Source organism: Nicotiana tomentosiformis, chromosome 11 (genome assembly GCF_000390325.3).
Source record: "Nicotiana tomentosiformis chromosome 11, ASM39032v3, whole genome shotgun sequence".
In the NCBI taxonomy this organism is placed as follows: Eukaryota; Viridiplantae; Streptophyta; class Magnoliopsida; order Solanales; family Solanaceae; genus Nicotiana; species Nicotiana tomentosiformis.
Window position 1 is genome coordinate 82,957,373 of NC_090822.1, and position 14,388 is coordinate 82,971,760.

The window sequence follows — 14,388 nt, forward strand, 5'->3', positions numbered from 1 at the left end:
GATTCATATGTGGTAAATAAATTCCGACTGAGACACATATGATCTGAACAAACCCGGATCTAAAATCCACTCATTGTTAGATTTGAAACTATTATTAGTTGCTAAAAAAATAGTTCCCTCAGCAGCTACACTTGCTTCGGCAGTGTCAGTATTTTTGTGCTCATTTTTCTTTTCTGTATGCTTTTATTTGTTTTTCAATTTAAAGCATTCAGAAATAATGTGACATTTCTTATGACAATATTTGCACATGACATTTCTGTAACTGGATTTTGACCTTGATTTAGGTTTCTCACTACTTGAATCTTTCTTATTGGATCTACCTCTTATGAATAAGCCTTCCCCTTGGTTCCCACTAGTTTCTCCAGTAATATCTCTATCTATTTATTCTTTTGATTTTAAAATAGATTTGATATCTTTATAAGAGATATTATTCTTTCCATAAAGCATAGTATCTCTTATATATTTAAACGACTGGGGTAAGGAAACAAGCAATAACACAGCTTGATCCTCATCTTTGATTTCAGCATCTATGTTACTTAAATCCATAAGAAGAGAATCAAAAGTATCAAGATGAGTAAGTATAGAGGTACCTTCAGCCATACGAAAAGTGTAGAGTTTTTGCTTTAGGTAAAACATGTTTTCTACTTTTCTTTTCATATATAAGGTTTTAAGCTTTTCCCATATGCCTTTGGCTGAGTTTTCTGCTGCAACTTCACGCAAAACCTCATTTGAAAGATTTAAAATAATACCTGCTTTTGCCTTTTTGTCTATGACGGCAAACTCTTCGTCCGTCATTTTATCCGGCATCTTCTCCTTTCCTTGCAGTGCCAAATCTAAGCTATCCTGAATTAGGATAGCTTCCATCTTTAATTGACACATTCCGAAGTTTACACTTTTTAACTCCTTATTTTTCCTCTTACATATTTATTAAAAAAAATGATCCACTAATATTTTATTAACTTTTTAATATATTTTAAGCGAAAACATATTATGAAACTTCCGTCTTTCTATCACCCTCTCAAAACCATAAAACACATCGTCTCTCAATAAGCCTTAACCTCACCATCAACGAACCCAATCGGCTAGCTCCGGCGAAGGACGACCAGTTTCCGCTAACATACGAGCAATCTCCAAGGTAGGCTATCAATGTTTCCCCTGTTCGATGTTTTCTATCACTGTACGATTTTCGCTTTCTTCTTCTCTAGTCTGAAAAATTATTTTGTTGCTCCTTCTGCTTTCTTTCTCTGGTAATACTTTTGATAAACCCATTATTTTGCTTCTGCTTTGCCTGTATTACATGATACATTTTGTGATTTCTAGTTTGTAAAATTGGAGGATTTATTTGTTAGGTTTTGATTTTGTGTTAGAAACCATGAGATTTTCCTTGTTCGATGTTTGCTTTGGATGTTCGATGTCTTGGTTATTCTGAAAAATTGTTTCACTGCTCCTATTTTCTTTCTCTAGTAATATTTTTGATAAACACATTCTTTTACTTCTGTTCAGTTATGCTTGTTCTACTTTCACTTAAAATTGTGAGATTCATTCATGTCTGTACTTTAATCTAACTGGTAACTGCTTGCCTTCACGTCTATTAGATATTGGGATTATTGTTCTCACGCAAATTGCTTGCCCTTCTATATCTTCTTGCTTGGTAAAAATGATGCTATCTAATCCTTAATTCTCCTTAACATGGGAGTGTCATATGTCACCTAAATCTTCTGTCTCTGTTACTGATTTGAGATGTATTGGCCAACCATCATTACTCCCTTTTCTATTTCAACTTTCCATGAGACCACGGTTAAACTGATTTGTTCAAGCAGTCTGTGCATTTGTTTTCTTTTTTGGTCATTAACTACTGCTAGGTTGTGATACTGCTTTCCAGGTAATGAATCTAAACTTGAATTCGTATCACTTCTTAATGTGAAAGAATACACATATTGAATTAGACATCTTACTGGAGTATGCTTGTATTAGACATCATAGCTTTTATTACCTTATGTTTCCTGGAAGACGTACTCAGGTGTACTGAGTGACTAAGAACTTTGTTTCAAACTTATATTTCTGCTGTCAGTGGTTTTTCTCTATGAAAATCGGTTTAACACTGCAGATTGTAGAAGCATCATGTTGTACATGATTGTTGGCCAGTCTTCTCCTTAGAGTGTTAAAAGTAGAATTACTCTTGACTTCTAAAAGATCTACGCACCCTTTATAATAATCCTCTCACGTGATAAATAAAATAGAAGTGCAAATATGCTTCTCTTTCAAATACTGAATTCTTTTGTGAACCAAGGAAGAGAGAAGTGGTAGTTTAAATTGTTTCTAATATTCTAAGGAAATTTCGCAACAATGAAATTCATATAATTTTGAGAATAGCTGGCTCTTTTTCCTATTCTTTCTTTTTTTCTGATTTTTCATATTAAAAGTATAAAACCCAATTTTATACTGGTTGTTTTGGTGCAATGTAGGATAAAACTAATTTAATGGATAATGGAGATAAAAGGTGGATGGGCCTTCTAAGGTCAACTAACGAGTACATATGAGGGGTGAATGAATTTCTAGATAAGGTGTTTGAACGAGCTTCCCAAGGAAATGAAATATTATGCCCTTGCAAAGAATGCACTAATTATTTTTGGCATTACAGAAATGTGATGGAGGATCACTTGATTGTTCATGGGTTTGTTCATGGATACACCAAATTGGTTTTTCACGGGGAAGGGTTTTCCTAGAGAAAGACTCGATGTCCAAGCAATAACGATGAAGGTTCCGACATACATGACGATATTGATGGACTACTTCATGATACATTTCGAAATGTTGATGATGATTTGGGACATGAAGGAGTGAGGGAGGGACCATCTGAAGATGCAAAAAGATTCTTTAAATTAATGGAAGAAGGGAAACAAGATTTATATCCAGTGTGTGAGAATTTCTCCAAACTGGATTTTACGATTCGGTTGTACTTGCTTAAATGCATTCATGGGCAGGGGCGGCCCAACCCTAAAGCAAGTGAAACGCTTGCTTTAGGCCCCAAAAATTTAAGGGCCCCAAAATTACTAGTATTCTCTATATATATATAGTAGTATATTATTTATATAATTATCTAGTAATTATATAAATCTTTTATTATATAAATAATATACTACTATATATAGAGAATACTAGTAATTTTGGGGCCCTTAAATTTTTGGGGCCCCCTGCCCATGAATGCATTTAAACAAGTACAACCGAATCGTAAAATATATATTATCTAAAATATATATATAAATAATATATATATAAATATTTATATTATCTAATATTATATATATATATATATATATATATATATATATATATATACACACACACACGATGAGGTTGGGCCGCCCTTGTTCATGAGTTGATAAAAGAGGCATTTCTATTTTCTCAGCCACCCGAGTCTTTCTACAAGGCAACAAACATGATAAAAGATTTGGGTCTTGATTATGAAAAAATACATGCATGTCCTAATGATTGCATGTTATTTTGGAATGACAATGTAAATGCAGATACTTATTCTGAGTGTGGGTATTCTAGATTGAAGAATGTTGTTAATGTCTTGACTAATAAAAAGCCCAAAACCCCTGCAAAGGTTTTAAGGTACTTTCCATTGAATCCTAGGCTTCAAAGAATATTTGTGTCCTCAACGACCGAATGATGAAAATATAAGACATCTTGTTGATGGTGATGCTTGGAAGGATTTCGACTCCTTGCACCCTAAATTTTCTAGCGACCCTCGTAATGTTAGATTGGGTCTTTCAAGTGATGATTTCAACCCATTTCGAACAATGAGCATATCTTATAGCATGTGACATGTTATGTTAATGACCTATAATCTATCGCCTTAGATTTGCATGAAGCCAGAGTATATAATGTTGTCAATGATCATCCCAGGTCCATCATCTCCGAAAAATGATATTGATATGTACCTACAACCATTAATTGCTGAATTGAAGGAACTATGGGAATTCGGTGTCGAAACATTTGATGTTGAATCTAACCAGACGTTTCAACTGTGTGCAGTCTTAATGTGGACAATTAGTGATTTTCCTACACTAGCAATGCTTTCTAGATGGAGCACAAAGGGGAAATTTGCATGCCCCACTTGTAATTATGGCACATGCACTCAATATCTCAAGCATAGTCGTAAGATGTGCTACATGGGTCATCGGGCATTTTTGCCTCCTAAACATCCATTTCGAAGAGATAAAAAATCATTTGATGGTAAGGAGGATCATAGACCTTGCGCCCACTCCCTTGATGACGAGCGCAAAACACATACTTAAATTCTGCTCACTAGTAAAATATAGTATATTATACTATCGTATCTACAAGGATTGTACTTAAATAGTATTCTCGTAGTTTCTAGCTTGGTTGCTATCCAAGATGATCAACAGTTGAGATTTATAAGATTTCTAACTAAAATTAACTAAGAATCTAAAACTATTGACTAATGACAATCGAAACAAAGATAAGCAAGGAAGATATCAGTGGGCGGAAATAAGGGTTGATAGGATAGCAACAACAACAACAACAACAACAACAACAACAACAACAACCGAGTATAATCCCACTAGTGGGATCTGGGGAGAATAATGTGTACGCAGACCTTACTCCTGCCCTGGGGTAGAGAGGCTGTTTCTGATAGACCCTTGGCTCCCTCCCTCCAAGAACTCCCCACCTTGCTCTTGGGGTGACTCGAACTCACAACCTCTTGGTTGGAAGTGGAGGGTGCTCACCACTAGAGCAACCCCTCTTGTCAAGGGTTGATAGGATAGGTGCAAGATAATTATTTGAGATCTAACTCTAAATAATTCACTTCTAATGTTCAAGTGAGTCTCTCGAATTCACTCAATTATTAGTTCAAACGTTCAGCAAAAACTCCTCTCTCGATTAAGTCTTAACATCACAAGCTGAACCAATTTAAGCACGTGAAGATATGCAAGAATGTGTAATGGATTGATCTTTAGGAGAACCTCTCTCGATTATCCTCCTAACTAAGTTTAATCAATGATTAAACTAGCCTCTTTCGATTACTAAGAAGAATTTCTGAACTCAACCAACAATATAATGCAAGGATATCACAAGTTATGCCTCTCTCAATTACATGAACAAGTGAATATAGATGCAACGGTTAAATCATCCAAAAACGCTTTAATACATAAAATTAGAGTTATGATCCACAAACAATCATCAAAATACCAAATCCATCAAATCCTAAAGAGAAGTACTCCATAGATATGGAGCAATTCATCGCAAATAAAGTTAAAGTATAGGAAAACATAAATTCGATCCAAACTCGTATCTTGAGTTAGGAAGGAATGATGAAATCCTTGTGCTCGTGTTCTTCCAACTCCTCCTTAGCCTCCTTAGGTCGAATATGTGTCAAAAGTCCAGAAAATTACATGTTTCCATGTATTTATACCAAGTAGGGTCGGGCCGAGACGAAATCACCTTTTCCTAGCCGAAATAGGACATTTACTCTGTAAATATTGCACAGGCGCGCCGCATGAGGAAACGCTCCATGCGGGGCATTAGTGGGGAAATCTAGAGAGTTGATTTCTGACAGACAACAGAGATTTGCACTAGCGCGGTGCCCCACGCGGCACGGCAAGCCATTTTTCTCAGAGTACGGATTTTGCTTGCGTTTTGACGTCCAGACTTGGTCCTCGACCCCCGAACACGATCCCTGCTTAATCCCTTTGGATTTTACTCAAACTTCAAAGATCCAAATAGTTAGAATTCATTCCATAACATCTACATAGCTCGGAATCACTCTTATAAGGCATAAAACACACAATAAGTGCAAAACACTACCAATAAAAGCTCAAACACAAATAAAGTGCAGTGAATTAGAGTGCAATAAGTGACTAAAATACGTAATTATAGCCTACCATCAACACCCCATACTTAAACCATTGCTCGTCCTCGAACAATCAAACTACACTTCCTATAGACACTATCTGTTTCAACAACTCTCAAAACTCATCACACCAAGAATATTTAAAACAGATTAACTACAATATTGTAACATCCTAGCCATAAATTTTGACTCAAAACCACCACGCATTATTTATAACCCGCTCACTTAATGTAACATATAGGTCAATGACATTACCTTTCCTTCATGAATTAAGTGCCCTCACACAACAGAGAGTAGTTCCACACATAATGAAATTTAAGAACAATCAGGAATTCAAGATAGAAAGAATTCACTCACTCTCATAAGTAACATTCATATGCCACAAAAAGACGTACCATAATCTTGCCCGTAGTTTACTACTCCACTAAATGAGGTCATTCGGTCAAGGATCAAATAGGACTTTAATTGGTTGTAATGTAGGTTGCGGGATGGGTAGGATACATTTGGATATAAGAGTGACTACACCTCCCTAAGCACTTTAATACATAGATTTCATTGTTCAAAACAATACACTTATGTCAAACCATAACTCCACTTTCAAATCAATATACATTAGCTCCTTACTTCTTTAAGCACAATCAAATCAAGAGTCGCAACTATCATAGAAATTTTGCACAACAATACAACTATTTTTTATATTTTCTTGTTTAATTTAAGTGGCTCTTACTTTTTCAATACGGTGCACCTTTCTCCGTATTTTATTAGTTCCACTCAAAAGCCAAACCAACCACCCCACACTTCAACTTTTATAAAGTTCATAACAATTCAAGTGCTCACGAGAGGTAAATGGTTCAAATATATGGTCAATTCGAACAAATGGGTAAGGCTTGTAATGTGGTTGTCAAAGAAACAAGATTACAGGCTCAAAGGGGTTAACTAAGATACATAACAATTAGGTGGGTAAAAGAATATAATTGGCTCAACAAAGAATCGCCTATATCACTTCCAAGACTGAATAAACTACTATTTTGCTTTGCAAACACATGTGGCAAGTTCTAGACATCACATGCAATGCACAGAATAACACAAAACCTCACACACACATGGCACATAACTCACTCAAGATCAGATTATCAAGACACTCTAGGAAAAGCAGTTAAGTAAAGTTAAGATCGTACAATTTAAGGTACTTATACAAGAGTAAAATATTGAGCCTAAGCGTCACAACTAAAGCACTCACTATTCTCAAGGTATAATAAAGTCATGAAATATTGCCTTCCATTCAACCCATAGTTCCTACTCCTAAAAAATAAAAAACTAACTACACCCGGTTCAATCAAAACCCTTGGGAAAGAACCGTGGCACAAAGAAAAACCAAGGGAGACTTGTTACACTACCTAACAAAATAAAATCTTTTTGTCTTTTCTTTTGACTTTAATCCCTCAAGAAACCTGTCGAATGATATCCATAGTAGGGACAAAATCAAAAAATTTAAAGTTTTTATGATTGTTTTTCAATTTCTAACTACAAAAACAACAAAGACTAAAACCAATATACATACATATATACAACATATCCCCCACCCCACACTTTTAGTTGTGGCATGTCCTCATGACACACAATAAAAAAGCATAAGATAAAGGAAACTTCCCTGAACATCTAGTCGGGGTTTGAGTCGAAGTCTGGCTTTATTCCTCGCCTTCGAACTAATGCACACATCCATGCAGACAACTTTTTCTCAGCCTTTTTGGGGTACACCCCACACTTATCTTTCTCACTCGTCGCATCCTTCTCTTTTGAGCCCTTCACTTTCCACTTAACACTATCAACTGATTTTTCTTTTTGTGCCCCCTTTTCTAGTCCAATCTTGAATGTCACAATCTCCTCGCCCACTCTAAGCATGAGTTTTCTCTCGTGTATATCCAATATTGCTCTACCCGTTGCTAAGAATAGTCATCCTAGGATGATGGAGATCTCCTTGTTCTCATCCATATTCACCACTATAAAATCCACAGAAAATACAAACTTATTCACCCGAACTAACACATCTTCCACTATCTCCTCGGGTATTAAAGTCGTTTGGTCTGCCAGTTGCAAAGAAATTGACACCGACCTTATCTCTCTTATATCCTTCTCTAGTTTCTTACTTTCTTGTAAATATATAGAGGCATTAAATTAATTGAGGCACCAGAATCACATAATGATTTATCAAAATGAATAGTTCCTACAATGCAAAGTATAGTAAAACTCACTGGATCTCCACACTTTTGTGGGAGTTTATTTTGCAATATCGTGTTGCAATGCTCCGTGAGCTTCAGCACTGAGGTCTCCTGGATTTTCCTTTTCTTTGTAAGGATCCACTTCAAAACATTTGCATAAGTAAGCATTTGTGAGAGCCCTTCTGTGAATGCAAAATTTATATGAACCTGTTTTAGTACATCCAAAAATCTCGCAAACTGCCACTCCATCTTTTCTCTACATAGCTTTTGAGGGAAAGGTAGATCATGCATATGCTCACTCTCATCATGTTCCTCCCCTATCGAAGTTTCTCCCTTCTTCCTTTTCTCAGCTTTTATCTGGCCCTTCTTCTTTTTATCACCTTCATTCTTCAGTTGCTCCCAATTTCTTTTTCAAGTTTCACATCATTTTGGATCGGGGTGGGGTCTTTCAACACTGACCCACTTTTCAAGGTCACAACATTCGCCGTTTCTTTGGGATTTCTCTCAGTATCAGCAGGGAGAGTGCATGGAAGTCTATCAGATAATATTGTTGCAATTTGTCCCACCGGCTTCTCTAAATTTCGAATTGCTTCCCCTTGTACTTCAAATCTTCATCAGTTTTCACACTGAAGGCCTTCATGAGATCTTCTAGACTAGGTTGATTGGGCTGTTGAGGCTAAAATTGTTGCCTCTGCTAATTTTGGTATGCTGGAGCTCCTTGTTCCTGGGTCTAGAGTTGTTTTGTTGCCAAGCATTCGCAGTACCTCCAGGTGAACTCCATAAAATACTAGGGTGCTTCTGACCCATTGCATTGAAATTGTAGTTTCCCACAACATTTACTTCCTTAATTGAGGCTTGACAATCATGAGTAGGGTGTCCTCTTCCACATATATCACAAGTTGTGTGAGGCTCACTTTGTATCGAGGCAAAGGTTAGCTCTTTATCTCTTTGGCCATCGCATCAAGTTGTACCTGCACTGATATATTAGCATCAACCTGGTGAACACCAGTTGATCTTCTTTTTTCAGCACTTTCAAAGGGCCATTGATTAGCATCTTTAGATAACTCATCAATAATTGTAACTATCTCCTCTGGAGTCTTCTTCATCAACGGGCCTTCGGCTGCATTGCTCAATGTTCTACGTGAGACCGGTGTCAATCCATCCCGAAAGTCCTGGAATTGCATCCAGAGTTCAATTCCGCTATGTTCACGCTTTTGAACAATCTCTTGAAACCTCTCACATGCTTCAAAAACAATTTCAGTATCATTCTAGTAGAAGTTATGGATTTCTCTTCTAAACTTGCCTGTCTTAGCTGAGGAGAAGTATTTATCAAAAACAATTCTGGTCATCTCCTCCCAAGTTCTAATTAATCCAGTGGGTAAGCTTCGAAGCCACTGTTTTGCATTATCTTTAGGAGAAAAGAGGAATGCCCTTAAATACACTGCGTTTTGTGACACCATTGTATTGAAAGGTTTTCATAATCTACTCAGAGTCTATTAGATGTGTATTTGGATCTTAGTTTGGCTTCCCTCTAAAGACACAACAATTCTAAAGGGTTTGAAGCAACCATTGCCTAGAAATTGTTTGCTGCAATTGGAGGTGGTCTAACACTTGATAAACCTTGATTGTATACCGGTCTAGCATAATCACCAAGTGGGTCTCACATGCCCGGGAACTATATTTCCGAACTGGTCTGCAGCCAAGGGTTGATTTTGAGCAATTCTACGATCCCCCTTTTCTTCATGATAATCTGTGCATCTCTAATAGCTGCTGCTTCAGCATCTAATGCAGCTTGTTCTCATGGTTAGGCTGCCTCTCTTGCAGCCAAATCCACATTGTCATCGACGTTTCTAGCCATAGTATCTTTGGTTGAGTATTGCCCAACTTTTTCTAACATCTCGGTGAGATTTCTTTCCTTCCTCAGTTGTCACAGTTGTTTTTCAATTTCCGGCTCGTATGGTAACACTTCTTTTGCAGAATCTCTAGTCATACACCAACCTCAATCTGTAACCTGCGCTCAGTCAAAGATCACCAAACGTAAAAAGGAAAAAAAGAAAAATTGCAGAATTAGCACTACAAACTATTTCAAACACTATTGATTAAAAATCCCCAGCAACAGCGCCAAAATTTGACAAGCGTAAAACATACACTTAAGTTCTACTCGCTAGTCAAATATAGTATAGTATAATATCGTATCAACAAGGATTGGATTTAAACAGTATTCTCGTAGTTTCTAGCTTGGTTGCTATCCAAGATGATCAACAGTTGAGATTTATAAGATGTCTAACTAAAATTAATAAAGAATCTAAAATTATTGGCTAATGACAATCAAAATAAAGATAAGAAAGGAAGATATCAGTGGAAGGAAATAGGGGTTGATAGGATAGGTGCAAGATAATTGTTTGGGATCTAACTCTAGATAATTCACTTTTAATGTTCGCGTGAGTCTCTCGAATTCACTCTATTATTAGTTCAAGCGTTTAGCAAAAATTTCTCTCTCGATTTAGTCTTAACCTTACAAGATGAATCAATTTAAGCACGTGAAGATATGCAAGAATGCGTAGTGGATTGGTCTTTAGGAGAACCTCTCTCGATTATCCTCCTAACTAAGTTTAATCAATGATTCAACTAGCCTCTTTCGATTCCTAAGAAGAATTTCTGAACTCAACCAACAATGTAATGCAAGGATATCACAAGTTATGCCTCCCTCAATTACATGAAAAAGTGAATATAGATGCAACAGTTAAATCATCCAAAAATGCTTCAATACATAAAATTAGAGTTATGATCCACAAACAATCATTAAAACACCAGATCCATCAAACCCTAAAGAGAACTACTCCATAGATATGGAGCAATTCATCGTAAATAAAGTTAAACTATAGGAAAATATAAATTCAATCCAAACTCGTGTCTTGAGTGAGGAAGGACTGATGAAATCCTTTTGCTCGTGTTCTTCCAACTCCTCCTTAGCCTCCTTAGGTCGAATATGTGTCAAAAGTCCAGAAAATAATGTTTTACATGTATTTATACCAAGTAGGGTCGGGCCTAGATGAAATCACCTTTTCTTAGCCGAAATAGGACATTTACTGTGCAAAATTTGCACAGGCACGCCACATGGGGTAACACGCCATACGGGGCATTAGTGGGGAAATCCAGAGAATTGATTTCTGACAGACAACAGAGATTTGCACTAGTGTAGCTCCCCACGTGCCTCCCCACGTGCTGCAGCAAGCCATTTTTCTCAGAGTACGAATTTTGCTTATGTTTTGATATTCGGACTTAGTACTCGACCCCCGAATACGATCCCGGCTTTATCCCTTGGGCTTTTACTTAGACTTCAAAGCTCCAAATAGCTCGAATTCATTTCATAACATCTACATAGCTCGGAATCACTCATGCAAGGAATAAAACACACAATAAGTGCAAAACACTACCAATTAAAGCTCAAACATAAATAAAGTACAGTGGTTTAGGATGCAATAAGCGACCAAAATATGTAATTATAGCCTACCATCACTTGTCGGGTACAGAAGAGCTCAAAGAGCTGAGTGAATTCAAGAATGTCTTTGGAAAAGGGCCAAAAGAAAAGGTCTTGGGAAGGGTCCATGGAAGAAAAGATCCATCTTCTTTGAATTACCATATTGGAAAACTAATAAATTAAGGCACAATCTTGATTCTATGCACATTGAAAAGAATATATATGATAGTATTCTTGGGGCATTATTGGAGATAGATGGAAAGTCAAAAGATCATGTAAATTCTCGCTATGATTTGCAAGAAACGGGAATACGAAAACAGTTTCAACCAATAAAAGATGTTGCAAGTGGAACAATTTCTTTGGCTAAAGCTTGTTTCTACATGAATCTAGAAGAGAAGAGGCAATTTTGCTCCGTCTTTAAAAATGCTAAATAACCAAAAGGGTGTGCCTCAAATATTTTACGTTGTGTGCATGAGAAAGAGATGAAAATATCCGGGTACTAGAGTCATGATGCTCATTTTATAATGCACTACTTGCTCCAAATTGCTGTTAGAAAATTGTTACCCAAGAATGTTTCTTTGGCATTGATTAGGTTGGGAAAATTCTTTAGATCCATATGTGCTAAGGTTATAAGGCGAGGGGATCTTGATAGATTGCAGACTGAAATCAATGATATTACATATGAACTTGAAATATTTTTCACTCCAACCTATTTTGATATAATGCCTTATTTGCCTATCCATTTAATAAATGAATTTAAGCTTGGGGGTCCAACTCATTATCGCGGGATGTATTCCACTGAAAGAAACTTATGCAAGTATAAGGCGCTTGTTCTTAATCGAACTCACCCAGAAGCGTCAATTGCAGAGGGGTTTCTGGCTGAAGAGTGCTTGACTTTTTGTTCGAGATATCTACATGATGGGATGAAGACAAGATTCAGTAGGTACCAAACTGAGGATTATGGGGACATTGAGGGAGCAAATTTGTCACCTATATTTCCTAAAATAGGCCATCCAATTGGAAGTAAGAATAAGAGAAAAAGAAAGATTTTTTCCATGGATTTGCAGTTATGTTCCGAGGCGCATAGATATGCTCTATTCAATGCTGGAGATGAATAAGTGGAGGCATTTATCATGTAAGATAAAATATATTACCATCACTTGTATTATATTCTTTATTTATTTATATCTTATAATTTCTAAACTAAATTCATATAGGACTAATGATTAAATTTGAAATATATGGCTTGCAAGGAACATAAAAATTTAATTGATAATCGTACTAGATCAAATGCATGGGGTAAGAGCAAGAAATTATAGTCGGAACTTCGCCGATTGGTTTAAAGAGAAAGTTAAAAGTAGTGAAGTGCCCAATCATTTGTGACGGGCTAGCTAAGGGGCCTAATACATTGGAAAAATGATATACTTGATATTTTATTAATAGTTAATTATTTCATACAATGACGCGGGATACCCGTTAAAGACTCAGAATAGTGGAGTGACTTTGTCAGCAACAACTGATAGTTTTACTAGTGCTCGGGACCAAAATCCCATCGATGGAGAGGTTCTCTACTATAGAGCTATTCAGTATATCATTGAGATTGATTATTGGAGTCACTTTTAGTGTTGTACTGTTTAGATGTGATTGGTTTCGTAATGAAGTAAATGAATATGGGTTATCTTGGGTATACTTTAACCGACTATGTAGTACTGATGACCCTTTTTGTATTGGCAACTCAAGTAAATCAAGTTTTTTATGTGGAGGATCCAATTGAGAAAGATGTTTATTATGCAAGGAATAAAGCCCATGTTGATTTGTATGATTTGGAGGAAGAGAATATTCCTAATGTTGGGGAGACTTTTTGGAGGGAGCCTAATGATGAAGTCGGTCCATCATCTAGAGTAGCCGATATTGATGTTAGATGGTTGAGAGAAGATTTACCTCTGGATGTCATTGATATGCCAGCTGTTGTACAACATTCACAAGATACAATTATGGATATATCAGAAAATGAGGATGATTTTGATGATACTGATTGGGATTGGATGGAGGCTGATGATTGAAGAAGGAACTTCTCATTTTTATTTGTATTTTGAACTTTATTGCCTTCTTTCGAACAATTTTTGTTCTTGTATGTTCTTGGCATTTGTAGTCTGTTTCAGTTCCATGCTTTTGTAATATGCTAAGTATTTGATGCAATAGTCTGATACATGGAGCTATTTTAATATGTTTCAGTTCAAGATTAGTTTATTTCAATTCCAAGCTTTTATTATATCCAAGCAGTTCTTGCATATGACCTTGGTGTTTGAACTCCATTTGAATCTATATCTACTTTGTAGTCTTATAAGAATGAAGAAGCAGTTAGTATTTGCTCATTTTTCTTTGTTATTCTGACATTTGAAGTAGTGTTGAATCTTTACAGGTTAGATGATGCCTGACAATATATAACGTTATATTCTCTATTTCTATGTGAAACATGTAGTCGAAAAGTTGGAACTATGGCTTCTTTGGCAAACCAAATTCTCTCGACCTTAATTAATACGGGTCCTTCGAACTGCCTGACACTATTAAGCACAAAAATTATATCAAACAGTTGATCCCTTCCTACACTCCATGTGCAGATTCATATACGAGCTTTAGCGAAGTTTGTGAGTCAACATTTTATGGTTGTTGTTCTTCCAGTGCAAGAGTGATTCCATGGTAAGGCAATTGAAGAAGAAAAAAAAGTGGAACCCTTGACTTAGGTCCCAAATATTAAAGGCCCGAAAAATATGAATATATATATATATATATATATATATATATAT

General features: G+C 36.2%; 2 long non-coding RNA genes across 2 annotated transcripts; both read left to right on the forward strand.

Moving 5' to 3' along the window:
• Positions 1-986: 986 nt before the first annotated feature.
• Positions 987-2,915, forward strand: LOC138900928 (uncharacterized). The gene is made up of 2 exons (XR_011412282.1): positions 987-1,135; positions 2,466-2,915. It is a non-coding gene; the product is annotated as an uncharacterized lncRNA (long non-coding RNA).
• A 411-nt stretch (positions 2,916-3,326) lies between these two features.
• LOC104090661 (uncharacterized) lies at positions 3,327-13,860 on the forward strand. The gene is made up of 2 exons (XR_011412281.1): positions 3,327-12,716; positions 13,322-13,860. It is a non-coding gene; the product is annotated as an uncharacterized lncRNA (long non-coding RNA).
• The last annotated feature ends 528 nt before the right edge of the window (positions 13,861-14,388 follow it).